A 14,485-nucleotide genomic window follows, 5' to 3' on the forward strand; every position below is an offset into this window, starting at 1 on the left:
CACCTGATCTTTGGAAACCTTTTCAGTGGTGCAGTCCAGCATCACTGTGGATCAAAGTCCAGGACGGCGTCCTGCTGGTGCTGCGTATCTGGTCTTTTTTTAGTTATCCGTCGGGCCTAGACTGGATATGGACTTCATGTAGACCGGGGAATCAGCTCTAGATCCCAAAAAAAGTGAGAACCTAGTGTTGCTCCGGCTCACTAAACCACGTGAGCCAATTCCCTGTATTATTGTAGCATGAGGACAGTGCAGACACTGACAGTGAAAGCAAGGCACAGGTTCCGCCACTGGTAGACCTCCAGAGATGTTCCAAGGATGGCAGGCTAGGTACGGATTGAAAGGAAGACAAAATGAGCATGCCAGCATGGCTGACAAGGTGGGCGAGACAAGACGGCAGAATAGGCCAAGAACAGGCGAGGCCAGACAGGCAGGACTGAGCAGGTAGGCAGGAAGAACAGGCTAACAAGGCAGTTGGGGAACAGAAGGGAAGGCAGCAACCAACTGTGCTGTCAGAGCGTAATAAGACACACCAAGGAGTGGAATTGGGAGTTTAAATCCTTGTGCGGCTTGAGAGTGAGGCTCCCTGATGCTTGGTTGGCGTTTCCGCCAACCAACACAGATTCCACTGCTCCGCCCATGCACCGAACCAGGAAGACTGGCCACTACGCATAAGCCGTCAAAGCAACATGCCAGTCCCCAGAAGGTGTCAGTACCCTGGCCTGAGATGCATTTGCAGCCGTCCGGGCACACAAATGCCACCAGGAGCACAGGCGCCAGGACGGGCGCTGCAGACAAGTGTGTGTGGATGGATGCATGCATGTCAGTGTATGTTTCTGTTGTGTGTGTGCATGCTGTGTGTGAACAAGGGATACGGCACGTGGTGTAGGGGAGAGCGGGATGAGAGGAGCGTGGCTGGCGCATGCCACCATAACCCCTCCCAGGGAGCCCAGGAGCACCATGTTTCCACGGAAAACGTTGATTGAACTTGCACACCACACAAGGTGCATGAACAAAAGAGGCTGGCTCCCAAGAGCGATTACAATCTGCATGTCTTTCCCAATCCACCAGATAAAACAAGTGACCACAGTTGATACAGGAGTCACAGATTTCATGAACCACGTGTGTGACAGGAGGTGGCCAAGGAGAAAATGCCCAAAAGGGTCAGACAGACATGGTTTCAAGAGAGATGTTGAAAGACAGGATATATGCGCCAAAAGGGAGGCAACTGCAGACGGAAAGAGACAGGGTTCACACAGTGTGGGATGCGAAAAGGGCCCAGGAAACAGGGTGCCAGCTTGGTGGGTAGATTGGTTAAAGACAGATTCTTTGCAGACAGCAATACCTTATGTCTCACTTAAGAGATCAGAACTAGGGGTCTGTCGCCTATCTGCTTGTTGCTTAGTTTGGTCTGGATTGTCCATGGGGATGATCTTGGTATGGGCTTTGTAATAGGCTAACACTCAACCACATCAAGCTGTTCGGCCCAGTTGTCCTGAGTAGCGTTGGAATAGCTGCGCAAGTACTTCTCCAATGTCTGAGTAGTGCGTTCCATATGGCTGGCTGTTTGTGGACGGTAACCAGATCTAAGGGCTCGTGTATCTTCAGGTGTTGACACAGCGCTCTCCAGAACCAAAATATGTACTGTTACGGTTTTCTCATGAAGGCGATCTACTTCATGGAGGAAGGAACACACCATGACGGCCGCCATAGGTAATTTAGGCAAGAGAATAAAGTATGCTACTAAAATGAAGAAGTTAACCAAGACCATGATGCAAGTACATCCATTCGACTTGAGTAGCTGAACAATTAAGTCTGTGAATATTGTGTGCCAAGGATAAGGCGGTTGTTCCAGTGGCTGTAGTAACCCAATAGGTTTTGTTATGTTGGTCTTGGTCCAGACACACACCAGACAGCTTGAGGTGTACTGCTGTACATGTTGGGCCACCAGAATTGTCTGGTGATCAGTTCCACTGTTGCATTTCCTCCATGGTGTCCACCCAACCAAGAGTGCTGTAAGCTTGCAATCACTGCAGTATGTAGAACATCAGATGGTAGGTACAACTTGCCAAAGCGTAAGACGAGACCATATAAGGATAAAATACCAGACATTCTGACTAGGTCTGTCATGGCTGGATCGAGGGCCAGGTCATGTAGAATGCATTGTAGTTAGGGGCGTATAGCCCCCAGGAAGTGTTTTGACGACGGTAGAGTAAACGAGAAATACAATCACTGCTAGGCGTGTCCTCCACAAATCTAGACAAGCCGTCCGCCTTTTTATTCTGTGTACCAGGAAATCTACGTAATATGGAAGTCGTAGTTAGAGAAAAAGAAGAGCCATTGGCCTTGCCGGCTGTTTTGACACAGCAGGGATTGCAGATACTGGAGATTCCTATGATTGGTTCTGCCTTCCAAGCAAACAAACCATCTTGCAGATGGTGCCACCATTCGCAAGCCCTCCTTGATGGGTAGCAATTCCTTTTTGATCACAGCATAATTTTGCTCGCTGCTGAACAGGTTCCTGGAATAATCCGCCACTGGATGTTCTTGGTTGGTAGCTCAAGTTTGTTGGAGCAAAATGGAACAGATGGCTCCATGTAAAGCTCCCGTTTTCACGATAAATGGCTGGGTATCACCTGGATGATGTAGAGTGGGAGCCGAAGAAAAAGCGTGTTTGAGTTGCTGGAAAGATCGCTCGACTTGTGCATCCCACAGGAATTTGTTCTTGGTACTTATCAGACTGGTCAAACAAAAAGTGAAATGGGCGAACCCAGTTATAAAATGCCTGCAGAAATGACCAAATCCCAAAACACATTGGGTGGACTTGATATCTTGAGGGCTCTTCCAGTTCGTGATCGCCTGGATTATCCTTCGGTCCATCTGTAGTCCTCCTTGGCTTATTTGATACCCCAAAAACTCTATCCATGACTGGTGGAACTGGCATTCCTCTTCCTTCGCATAAAAATGATCGTGTTTCAGACATTGAAGGATGCTGTGAAAATGAAAAATGTGTTGGTCAAAGGTAGCAGAGAAAATGAGGATGTTGTCCAGGTATACGCCAACGGTCAATCTGATCATGTCCAAAAACACATGGTACATGAATCGCTGGAAGACTGCTGGGGCATTGCAGAGGCAGAAGGGCATGACGCAGTTTTCAAAAAGGCCCAAAGGTAACTTGAAGGCAGTCTTCCATTCGTCTCCGTTCTTGGCCCTTTTAAGGTGGTGGGCCCTTTTTAAATAGAGCATTGTAAAGAGGTGTGCGCTCTTCAAGGATTGCATGATATTGCTTATCATTGGTAAAGGATAACAGTATTTGCAGGCTCTCTCATTCATGCGACGGTAGTGGTTTATGGTAATTTCATCTAGAACCATTGCATCTAATGCCATTCCATCGAAATCTTTCCATCTAAAAAATGTCCATCTAATGCATTCATTATTTTTTTTTGGAGGGGTACCACCCAAACCTGTTTTTTACTCTTTAAAATGCACCTGAACGATTCCAAGATGGCAACCGAGCTGGGTAGACGTGCGTGAGCGTAGCTCCGTCCCCTAGCTCGGGCCGCGACAAAGAAATGAAATAAGCAGGCGCTGTGCTCTTCAAGACGAACCTTCCTTCATCGGGTAGAGGAAAAGGGGCGAAGAGGAGCCGGGACGAACAGATTGCGGGCGATCGAGAAGTGCCCCCCGGTCCTGACCCAGGACATTCTTCCCGCCGGTGCAGGCCCGAGACGCCGCGCTGCCAGGCCGAGGAGGTGCCTCCGGCGCGTGGCCAGTGAATACGCCGGAAACAGAGGAGCGAGTCCTGAAGGGGACATCCGGACCTACGCCGGAGTGCACCCCGAAGCGAACCGAGAATCTAGGCCGCGGTCACAGACCCGCAGGTAAGCAGTGAGAGAGGAGCAGGCGGACTCAGAGGCCGAGGGAAAAGGAGGGGACCGGACGGGCGAGCGACCGCCTGGGAGAGGGAGGCGCCAGGCAGAAGGAATTGCATCCCACAGTACACCAGCGGGGAGCAGACGGTACCCAGTGATCCATCTGGCAGCGCGAAAAGCAGGTACGAGGCGGGGCAGAGTTCTGGGGACGAACGGGGAGGGCCCTCCCCGGCGCACCCGACTACGCGGCCCCAGCACGCAGATAAGGGGCCGAAATCAGGAAACCGATCAGGAAACCGCATCCCCCAGGCAGAATCGATTTGGTGGTCCCACTAAAGCAGGCCACACTGGGAAAGGACCGGGGTCACTACCACACAACGGACCCGTGGGGAGCATTTTGGTGCCCAGAGGAACAGACCCCCAGGCACTCATAAGAGACTCGCAACACCGAGAGCAATAACAGAGGCAAACCCCAACAGCCCCCCCGAGAAAAAGACCTCGCACCTGAGAAACGGTGGGGCACAAGCCCAAGCGGGGGCGAAAACGTCCCTACACAAAAGTATCCGAACCCGGGAGGCCCTAGGAGAGAAAGACGCAGGGATGGCGCACCGGGCAAAGAAGTCACACACATGTCCAAAGCCAAGGCGAGGCAGGGGTCACAGGCTGCAGCGACAAACAAAAGAGGAGCCAAGCAGGTACAAGATCTGACACACATTTGGGGAACAGGAAACGCAGGACAAAAACAACAAAATAAACAGAATAGTAAAGAAGCAGACCCAATAGAGCGTAGCGCATCAGAGTGCATCACAAACCCCCTTCAAGGGTATGATTAAGAGATAAGGATACCTTGCCAGATGACAAGAGGATAGCTGTGTTGTGTTATATTGGAGGTGCACCTATGCATGTAGTGATTGCTGGCGCCAGCGGTAGGGTAAAAAGTGGTTTGAATTGTGGAAAATAAGGACTTGTGTATATTGGTGTAGAGTTGTGGTTTGGACCCAAATGGCATGGACTAGTGAGTGGGTGGCGTTTGTGGAGCCTGCCTGAACAGTTGTTGCAGTGAAGAAGGTGTTGTGAAGAGATGTAGAAGTTTTGGAAATAGAGGGAAATATTGTCGGAAGGAGAGTGTTAAGGAGGATGGAGAGGTAATAAGTTTGAAGGTCTATTAAGGTCCGGTAAGTATCGTCAGTCAAGAGTGTGACGTGCCATCATGGGAGACCCTCCCCTTATGCATTTATGTAAGGTGCTGCTTAGATATAGAGATAAGATTCAATCAATCAATCAATAACTTCATTTTTTGGCCTCGGCCCATAAAGGTACAACATGACACAAATAGGCAAATACATCAAAATAAATAAGATGTCAGTGAGCTAGGAAAAGGCATTAGTAAAAGGTGCATTCCATCCATATTAACTGATCAACAACAATATTCCTGGAACCCAACTGTGTTTCGACAAACACACGTTCCAGTTGGGACATCTTCACACATGTTCCCAAGAGCAGCTAATTCATTGATTGTGCATTTAACATAAGTGCTTCGACCAAGTGGGATTACCCAATGTCCTTTTATCCCCAGGGGGATTACATTTGTGCCAGAAAGCACAGGCCATAGTGGTTTGTGGTCAGGGAAGATGTCAACATAGTTTAGTGGATGGGCATTTATTTCTATCACACTTTTTGCTGGGAATTGGCATCTCTTGTCAAAGCCCAATATACTGTTAGCTACTCTTGGCTCTATTTGTATGGAGTCATGGGCTCTGTCCCCAGGTGGCACAACCGGGTACATCTTAGGATATCGCCCGGGTAACAAAACACCCCCCTGAACAGCTTGGAGCCAATTAATGCATTTGTGCAAAAGACCTTCTCTGGGTTCGTGGTAGATTTGTACCGTTTTAGGGACTTATGTAGGTATAGTACCCCCTCCATACGAGCCGATGCAACCTTGCTGGTTTTGTTGGTATAATTGGGAGTAACATTCCCAGCTGTGGTGAACATCTTCCTTGTTTTGACAATGGCACTTGATGCACCATCTGCGCGCCCAGTTAAGGTTGACATGGAAGTCAGCAGTATAGTATTCTGAATACTTGTGGTGTATCTGAGGGGGTCCTTACCAATAGGTCCCAAGGACCCAGTGTCAGGCAGTGCTCTTTCAGGATCAGCAGGCTCTCTGTTGCCTCTAGTAAACCATGGCCAAATTTGGTCATGTCTGGGCAAGCAACAGGATTGATGGGTACTGCTGACTTTGGGTCATTTAAGGCCCCTTAACTCCCTCAGAACTGGTAAAGGGGTTCCCCTTTATATCCCCTGTTGCCCCACCCTTCCCATATGCTTACATGAGCTGTAGGAGTAAGTTCTTCACTGTCACCAACTCTGACAGAGCATGTCTAGAACTAGACATGGCCACTCGGGAAGACATGGAAACATGGTTTAAAGAATTCCAAGACCAGTTCATTGCCTCAACTCAGTCACAATTCGACAAAATGAAAGGGGAACTGAAGCAGGCACTACAGGAGCTAATAAAAAGACATCGAATCCCTAGAGGAGAGGACGGACAACCTGGAAAAGACGGTCCAGAACATGGATGAGGAGGCGACCCTACAAGCTGAGGCACAAGACTGCCTCACAATGCGAGGACTTGGAAAATAGATCGAGGAGATCAAACATTCGCATCAAAAATATGCTGGAAACAGTAGAGGATAAAGATCTCCGCTCAGCAGTGCAACAAGTATTTCATGATATTCTGGGGGACGATCCCGGGGAAGACATTTACATCGATAGAATACACAGGGTAGGCCCCCGGAGAACAGGGGATCCAGGATCCTGTCCCAGAGACGTCCTAGTGGCATTGACTAGCTACACACAAAAAGAACAGATATTGAGAAAGGCCAGGACACTGGATCAAATAAGAACGAATGGCAGAGAAATACTACTGTTCCAGGACCTAGCACAATCCAAACTCAGAAAGAGAAGAGAAATTAGTCAACTGACCAAAATCCTATCTGAAAAACAAATACGATACAAATGGACATTCCCCTTTGGCCTTCTATTCTCATGGGAAGAAAGGCAACATCGGATCACAACATGTGAAGAGGGCCTCAATAATATGGGATGTCAGGAACACGAATCCGATCCCACAAAAACCAGAGAACTCCCAAAACAACAGAGACAGCCAAGGGGACGGCAAACAGCGAAAAGAACAACAAGACTCCAATCACGCAATCCAGAATAAAATGAACGCACCAGGAACAGTAGCTCCCATGCAGACTAGGAGGGAGAATAAACATTGGCACGAACATTCTAGCAAGGGCCAGTGCCGAAAAGTAGGCGCGGCTGAGTCACGGGACACCAGTGGAATTCGCACCACAAGCAGGGTTTAGGAAACCCTGCAAATAATTACCCTGAGACTTTGGAGGGCATGGAGCAAAGGGACCACGCCGGAGCAACCACAGGGCCCAGAGCCCTCCTCGGGGACAATGTTGGGGGGAGGGGGGAAGGGAGGGGCAGGGGAGGGAGTTCAGGGGAAAGTTCGCGGGGGAAGACTCATACTCCGGTTCAAATGCATCCCATGGCAACCCACAGGATGGTCCCAGCAAGAAAATCCAAGTTCACGTGAAAGAATGGGGCTGAAAATCCTAACATTTAACATTCGAGGGCTGAACACACCTGTGAAGAGGAAGAAAACTGAACACTTCTTACAAAGGGAAAAGTTCGACATAATATCGCTCCAAGAAACCCACATTCAGAAAAAGAGGAAAAGTCTACTTCGGATAAAAGGCTACAAACAAATCATCCAATCCAACGATGACGAGAAAAAAAAAGGTGTACTCCGCCTTCGCCAACCATCTGCAGGTCCAAATCAAGGAGACATTAGCAGACAAAAACGGCCGATACGTATTTGTGAAGGCCCAAATAGACAACCGTAAACTAACCATTGCAACCCTTTATGCCCCGAACACGGGCCAGGAAGGATTCATCAAAGCAACAATAAACACACTAGAACATTTTGCGGAGGGAGAGGTGATCCTAACAGGAGACTTCAACCTAGCGTGGAATCTAACAGAAGATCGTTCAAATCCCAAAACCTCCCAACAAGGGGCTCCGTCGAACGCACTCAGACAATGCAGAACCTGGCATTAGAAGACGTGTGGAGAAGACTCAGAGGATCAACTAAAGGATATACGTATCACTCACACGTACACGATACAACCTCTAGGATCGACTACATATGGGCCACAGCAGGCCTAGTCAGAGAAATACAGGACATAGAAAAAGGCACAATCTCACCATCAGATCATGCCCCCCCTATGGATTACCCTTCCTAAACTGCGAAAACAATCTGGCCTATGGTGCTGGACATTCCCTAGAGAAATTATTCAAGATATAGCGACAAAAGAAATAATCAGAGAGAAAATTGAGAATAATGTTACCCCGGACGTCTCCCCGAGCACCACGTGGGAAGCCTTCAAAGCAGTGATACGGGGATATCTAATAGCGTTAAGAGCTCAAAAAGATAACCTTTTACACAAATGGGAAGACGAGTTGGGGGTCAAACTGGAAGAATTAAGGGAAGAAATGACCAAGAACACCTCAAGGAAAATGAAGAGAGCTTACCGTCACATCCAGAGCCAGATAGACCTGATAAGGACAAAGAGAGCCAAAATGCAACTACTTCATACCAAACACTGGTACGCGATGAAATCGAATAAAGCAGACAAGCTACTAGCACGACAACTAAAAGGCAAACGGCAAGAACAAATAGTGAAAACTCTGACGGACGGACAGGGAGTTAAGAGAACACTAACGAAGGACAAAAGAGGTATTCCCAGAATTCTACCAGAATCTGTACACGTCACAGCGTCCAAGCGAAGAGGCACAGGGGACATTTTTGTCAGGGATAACATAACCTACAGTGGCTCCGGGAGAAAGGGAAGCTCTCGATCAACTAATCACAATAGAGGAGGTGCTGAAGGCAATAAGAGACCTTCCTAAGAATAAAGCTCCAGGGCCAGACGGCTTTATCGCAGCATTCTACAAAACATACGCAGAAACATTAGCGGCCTATCTAACTACGCTATTTAACACCTTCAAGTCAATGCGCAATATAGCCACATCTATGAATGACGCCAAGATTCTAGTCTTGCATAAGAAAGGGAAAGATCCCGAATGTCCGGGCTAATATCGACCAATCGCCTTAATCAATGTCGACGCCAAACTCTATACAAAAGTCCTAGCCAACAGGCTTGCACCCCTGCTCCCCAAATTAATTCACCAAGAACAATCAGGCTTCATCCCCAACAGAAAGACCCACGACAACATAAGACGAATAATCCACCTCATAGAAAAGACCGGAATCATGGAAATCCAATCGGCAATAATAGCACTGGATGATGAAAAAGCATTTGACCGGGTAGAGTGGTCAATGCTATTCACTATACTACGGAAAATGGGCATGGGGAGGATTTTATCGGCATGATTCGTGCAAATTACAACTCACCGAGGGCCAGGATTGCAGTCAACGGCGAACTCTCGGACCCAGACATAATAGGCAGGGGAACGAAGCAGGGATGCCCCCTATCGCCCCTACTCTACGCAATCTTCTTGGAACCCCTACTAGCGAAGATCAGAGCAGCCCCAGACATCAAGGGCATAGAAATGAGAGGGCACATGCACAAAACGGCAGCATACGCAGACGACAAATTGCTGACTATATCAGACCCAGGCAACACACTTCCCCTCCTTATCCAGCAGATAGACGACTATGGAGTGATATCGGGGCTGAAAATAAACAAGCAGAAATCGTCAGTAATGGCCCTGGTGGGGGACACAGAGGGAATATACAAGACAACTAAAGACCTAAACCTACTAAAGGCCGAAGAAGGAGTGAAATACTTGGGAGTAATCCTGACCCCAAAGATAAAAGACCTCTATAACGGAAACTACCCTAAACTTGTAGAAGACGTAAGAATCGACCTAAACAGATGGAACCCTTTATCAATATCCTGGTGGGGCAGAATACAACTGTTCGACAATTCAGACTCCCCCCCCCGAACTGGTGAAAGGATCCTTCAGGAAATGGCGCGAGGCTCACTGCACAAAGGTGGGTGATATGAAAGAAGGCCAACAGATCAGAACCTTTTCAGATTGCCAGGAGCTGCTGGGCCTCACGGAAAGGGATAGATATCAGTACGAGCAGCTCCACCACTGGCTCTCAACACCAAGAATAACAATAGCATTGACAAGGGACCTCACCCCATTTGAAACATATATGTTGGCCCAAACGGAGGGGAAAGAATTCATCTCCCCACTCTACAAGTTTATAAACGCCCAAGAAGAAACCATAACATGGCAGCACATGAAAAAGTAGGAAGTAACCCTAGGGAAACAAATTGCTCGGGACCAATGGACATACCTCTGGCTAATAATCCCAAAATGGACATGTGCAGTTCAAACGAGGGAAGCTTGGACGAAAGTGATGGTCCAATGGCACTATACGCCGGAGAGAATTCACAAAATGTTCCCAACAACGCAAGGGAAATGCTGGAGGGGATGTGATTCCTTGGGAACCTGGAGACACATCTGGTGAGACTGTATAGTACTGCAACAATTCTGGACGCAAGTGAAAGCACAAATGCAGAACATTTTCGAGGGCGCGGCCAACTTAGGGGAAGAGATATGGCTGTGCGGTATGTGGGCCCCCCCGAGATAAGTCCTTTATGAAAACTCAAAAACAGAACTTTATGGGATTCCTAATAGCAGCATGGCTAGCCATTGCGCAAAAATGGAAACAGAAGCCCGCCCCCCCACCCTCAACTACACAAGAATGGCTCAGGAGGATCTGGAACTATGTAGCCATGGAGAGGATCACCTATAACCTTCAAGGAGACAGACAGAAGTTCACCACAGATTGGGGAGACGCCATCGACTTCCTGCAAAGCGATTATATACTGAAATGGTGCCCACACAACATCCGCATTCTTGCTATGTTTACAGCTTAAAATGAACACATCCAAGGGTTGCAAAGACAATGCATAGACGTTTAACCGGAGGGGAGGGAGCAGGATAGGGTGGAGGGGTTTGTGGGACTATGTTGTGTCCCGATGTTTAAGTTTGAAGAAATGCCAATAAAAATATTCTTTAAAAAAAAATGCACCTGAACAAAAATTAACCCTTTGCCCCCCAAAAACATGCATTAGATGGGCATTTTGTTAGATGGAAAAAAAATGGTGGAATGGTATTAGATGGAATGGGTTTAGATGAATCGAGTAGATACTCACGGCGTAGTCAATGTAACGTCTCAGGGTGCCCTCTTTTTTGGGAACTAAAAACTGAGGGGCCGCTGCATGGACTTGTACGGCGTGATTTAGCCTTTGTCCAGGCTGTTCTGAATGTATTCCTGTAGGACGTTCCTTTCATGGGTGTTAGGCAGAAACCTGTGCAGTTCCCTCTGGGACCACTGCAAAAGATTTAAGACTACAGGTGTTTGGCAGTAAACCCACTTGGTAGCAGTCTGTACCACACAGATTCACTTGGTAGCTGTGGCTGAGCAGTCAGACTTCCCTCAAGAAGAGTTAGGCAGTATACAGAGCATACAGAATAGGTACAGAGGCACAGTAGCACAAGCAAACACTGACCAGAGCTTGTGTAAAAGTATATCATTATTTATTTAAAAGACACACTTGTAAAATTACACTAGCACAGAAAAAGGTAAGTAAATTCAAAACACAGTCCTAATTACTATATGTACATCCCTAGTTATTTGTTGGACAAGTCTTAGTTAACATCACTTATTTCCACACAGAGGTGAGCGCTTAACGTTAGATGGCACTCCAACAAATTGTTTAAAAAGGGAGGGAAAGGCAGAATTAAGAAAGCAATATAGCAAAACACTTTTCAGAGAACCACAGTAAGTATTAGAGAAGGCAGTCTATTGAGGAGCAAGGAAGTTCAGGGCCAGGCCCACTTTAGGGAGAGCCAGGCCAAATATGCCCAAGATCACACAATGTCCCAAAGTCTCCAAAGTCTTTACAGGTGAGTAGAAAAGTTCTGTTAAGCTTAGAAAAGTTTAGTTAGGGTGTCCCAGGATAACCCAGGTTCGAGAGCCGAGGGCTAAATCTACCCCGTACAATCAGTGGCAAGGGAAGCCGGGCGGAACACAGTACCTTAAAAATGGAAAGGATCCTCCAGCGGTGGCAGTTGTTCCTGGCAGTGGGTGTAAGTCACGTCGTCATCCAGAGGAAGAGGAGATCCCGACGTGGAGGAAGGCTGAAGGTCGTTGCACTACCAGGGAAGAAACCAGCTATGGAGTTTTCCGGTTAAAAGGATGTTACCGCTCTTTCGCGGTAGAGGTAAAAAGTGGTACTCCGGTTGCCGGGGTGCTTGACACAGGCAAGGCGGCCACGAGATGCTCCAGGGAGGCGAAAAGAAGGCAAAAACTGGTTGTCCCCACCAGCCAAGGGAAGAAGACTCTCCGGACTGGAGATCTCCTCTGTCGTTGGGAAGTGGTGAGACTATTTCCGCAGGGCTCCACCGGTGGTGTCGTCGTGGCAGGTCGGCTCAGCTTCTCCCTCTTCGGCTTCTTAGGTCCTGTGGCGACTTTTGAAGTTCCAGTCCCCAAAGCCCTGCTTTTATGCAGCAAACCCCCATTCACCAGTCCTAGCTGTCACTCAAACATGCTAAGTGGTGAGCCGGGGGGGGGCTCACCACTGGGCCAATCACACAAGAGTGCGACTTGAGTTGCCAAGGCAACTCAGTCCAGGGTGCCTAAATCCCCCTCCGACACATCCTGTAGACCCAGACACAGTGGCACCACTTTGGAGGGCTTCTGTGCAGAAGCCCGCCAAAAGTGGAACAAAGGCTCAACTCGGGTTCAGGGTTACTGAAGTGAACCCAGATGCCATTTTGGCGGCGAGTTCTGGCAAAAAATCCCAACCGGTGAATTAATATTAAATAAATAAACCGGCGGTATCTTTAACTTTGCACCAAAAAGTGGTGCATTAAAATCAATGGGAAATCCCATTGGGAAATATTCCCGTGGAATATTTCCGTGGTATCCACTGCCACCAGCCAGAAACTCGGCGAGGGGGGACGGGACAGTACCCCCTCCACAAACAGACCCCGGGGCAATCTAATTGCCCCTACCAGTACTTCCACAGTATGATGGTTTGTACTGGTTCTGTTCACAATTTAAGACTAGTAAAGTCAATGGTGACTTTACATGCCCAGGGAGACAGTAGTCAGTCCCAGGGTATGGAGTCTATGATTGGGGGTCACTATGACACCCCTGTGTTACTGCACTGAGGGTGCTGTGTAACACACATACAAAAACCAATGATAGCCTATGGGGAAAAATACCCCAAAGCCCATAAGCACATTACAAGTCACAGGAATACACTCAAATCATGTCCAAGAGTGAGGGTAAAAGAGTCCCACTCTTGGCAGGAGAAGAAAATAAACCCCAAAAATCCAGCAAAGCTGCTGGGGGACTCACTAGGTTAGGAAATTCAGCCTAAACAGAGAATTCTCCCTAACAATGGGGTATCAAGGAAATGTGAGAAACCTGAAGGTGTCCCCCAGACCAGTCCTCGGGGGTCTGTCATCCAGATGCTCAGGACACGGTCATCGCTATTGGATCCAGTTCCTGGGGGTGGCGAGATGCAGTATCCCCCTTCTTGTAACAACTTTTTCCCGAAACCCACCCTGTAGGATACTCAAACACTTTACTCCCCCTTTCTAACACAACGGAAGACGATGGACAAACACCAAAGCCGTTTACCTGAGATGTCCCAACACCAGCGTCAGGCAAAGTCAGGTAATTGACCAGGATCTCACACACACCTGATATCCCTTTCCCACAGGGATAAAAGGTGGAGCACCCCTCATGGAAGATGCTGCCGGCACATCGGTGCGGAAGGAGAGGGAGGCCCACGTAGGGTCTGTCATGATGCCTGCCCCCGGAAGACCTGACCAGGCCCAGCAGCCCCGGAAGCAGGCATCATGCCACTTGGAGCATGCCCAAAAGCCCCAGTTAGGGGCTGTTTGGGTACAGTCCTGGCGCCTATGGCATCAGGCTCAAAGATAAAGTCAGTCCTGGCGCCATGGGCGCCAGGCTCATTATTGATAACTTACCTGAAGCATACCATGCTGCATACTCACCTGAGGCAGACCATGCTGCATGAAGACTCCAGCCAAATGAGGCTTAGGAGGGACTATTTTACTGAAGGGACTATTTTGTTACTTGGGTGGGGCTGTGGAAGAATACTTACCTGGATCTTCTTCCAAGGCTATTTAAACCACGCCCGGACAGCCACACGTGCTTCGCGTTATTCTGCTTGCTGCAGCGTAACGCTCACTGTGTTTTCAGCAGCTCCAGTCTTCAGCCACGCCCGCTTCAGTCCTGGGACTCCTGAAACAAGAAGACAAAAAGGATAAAGGTTAGAACAGGAGTTTTAACTTAAATCCTTACCTGAATCCTGATCCATTTCGCCAAGGAACTGAAAGACAGAAGTCTTTGAAGCATCGCTTCGCATTTCTACGGCGCCGCACTGAACTCACCTGCTTGGCGGTACTTTAGCATTCCATCACGCTCTCTCCATCTCGCGGCCGCCCTCCGATACCTA

General features: G+C 48.4%; 1 protein-coding gene across 6 annotated transcripts in view; it reads right to left on the reverse strand.

The window, feature by feature from the left end:
- Positions 1 to 14,485, reverse strand: part of ATP2C1 (ATPase secretory pathway Ca2+ transporting 1) — a 1,883,161-nt gene that overhangs the window by 659,278 nt on the left and 1,209,398 nt on the right. The window lies entirely within an intron of this gene.

The sequence above is a fragment of the Ambystoma mexicanum genome, chromosome 2q (genome assembly GCF_040938575.1).
Source record: "Ambystoma mexicanum isolate Mex_15411 chromosome 2q, UKY_AmexF1_1, whole genome shotgun sequence".
Classification (NCBI taxonomy): domain Eukaryota; kingdom Metazoa; phylum Chordata; class Amphibia; order Caudata; family Ambystomatidae; genus Ambystoma; species Ambystoma mexicanum.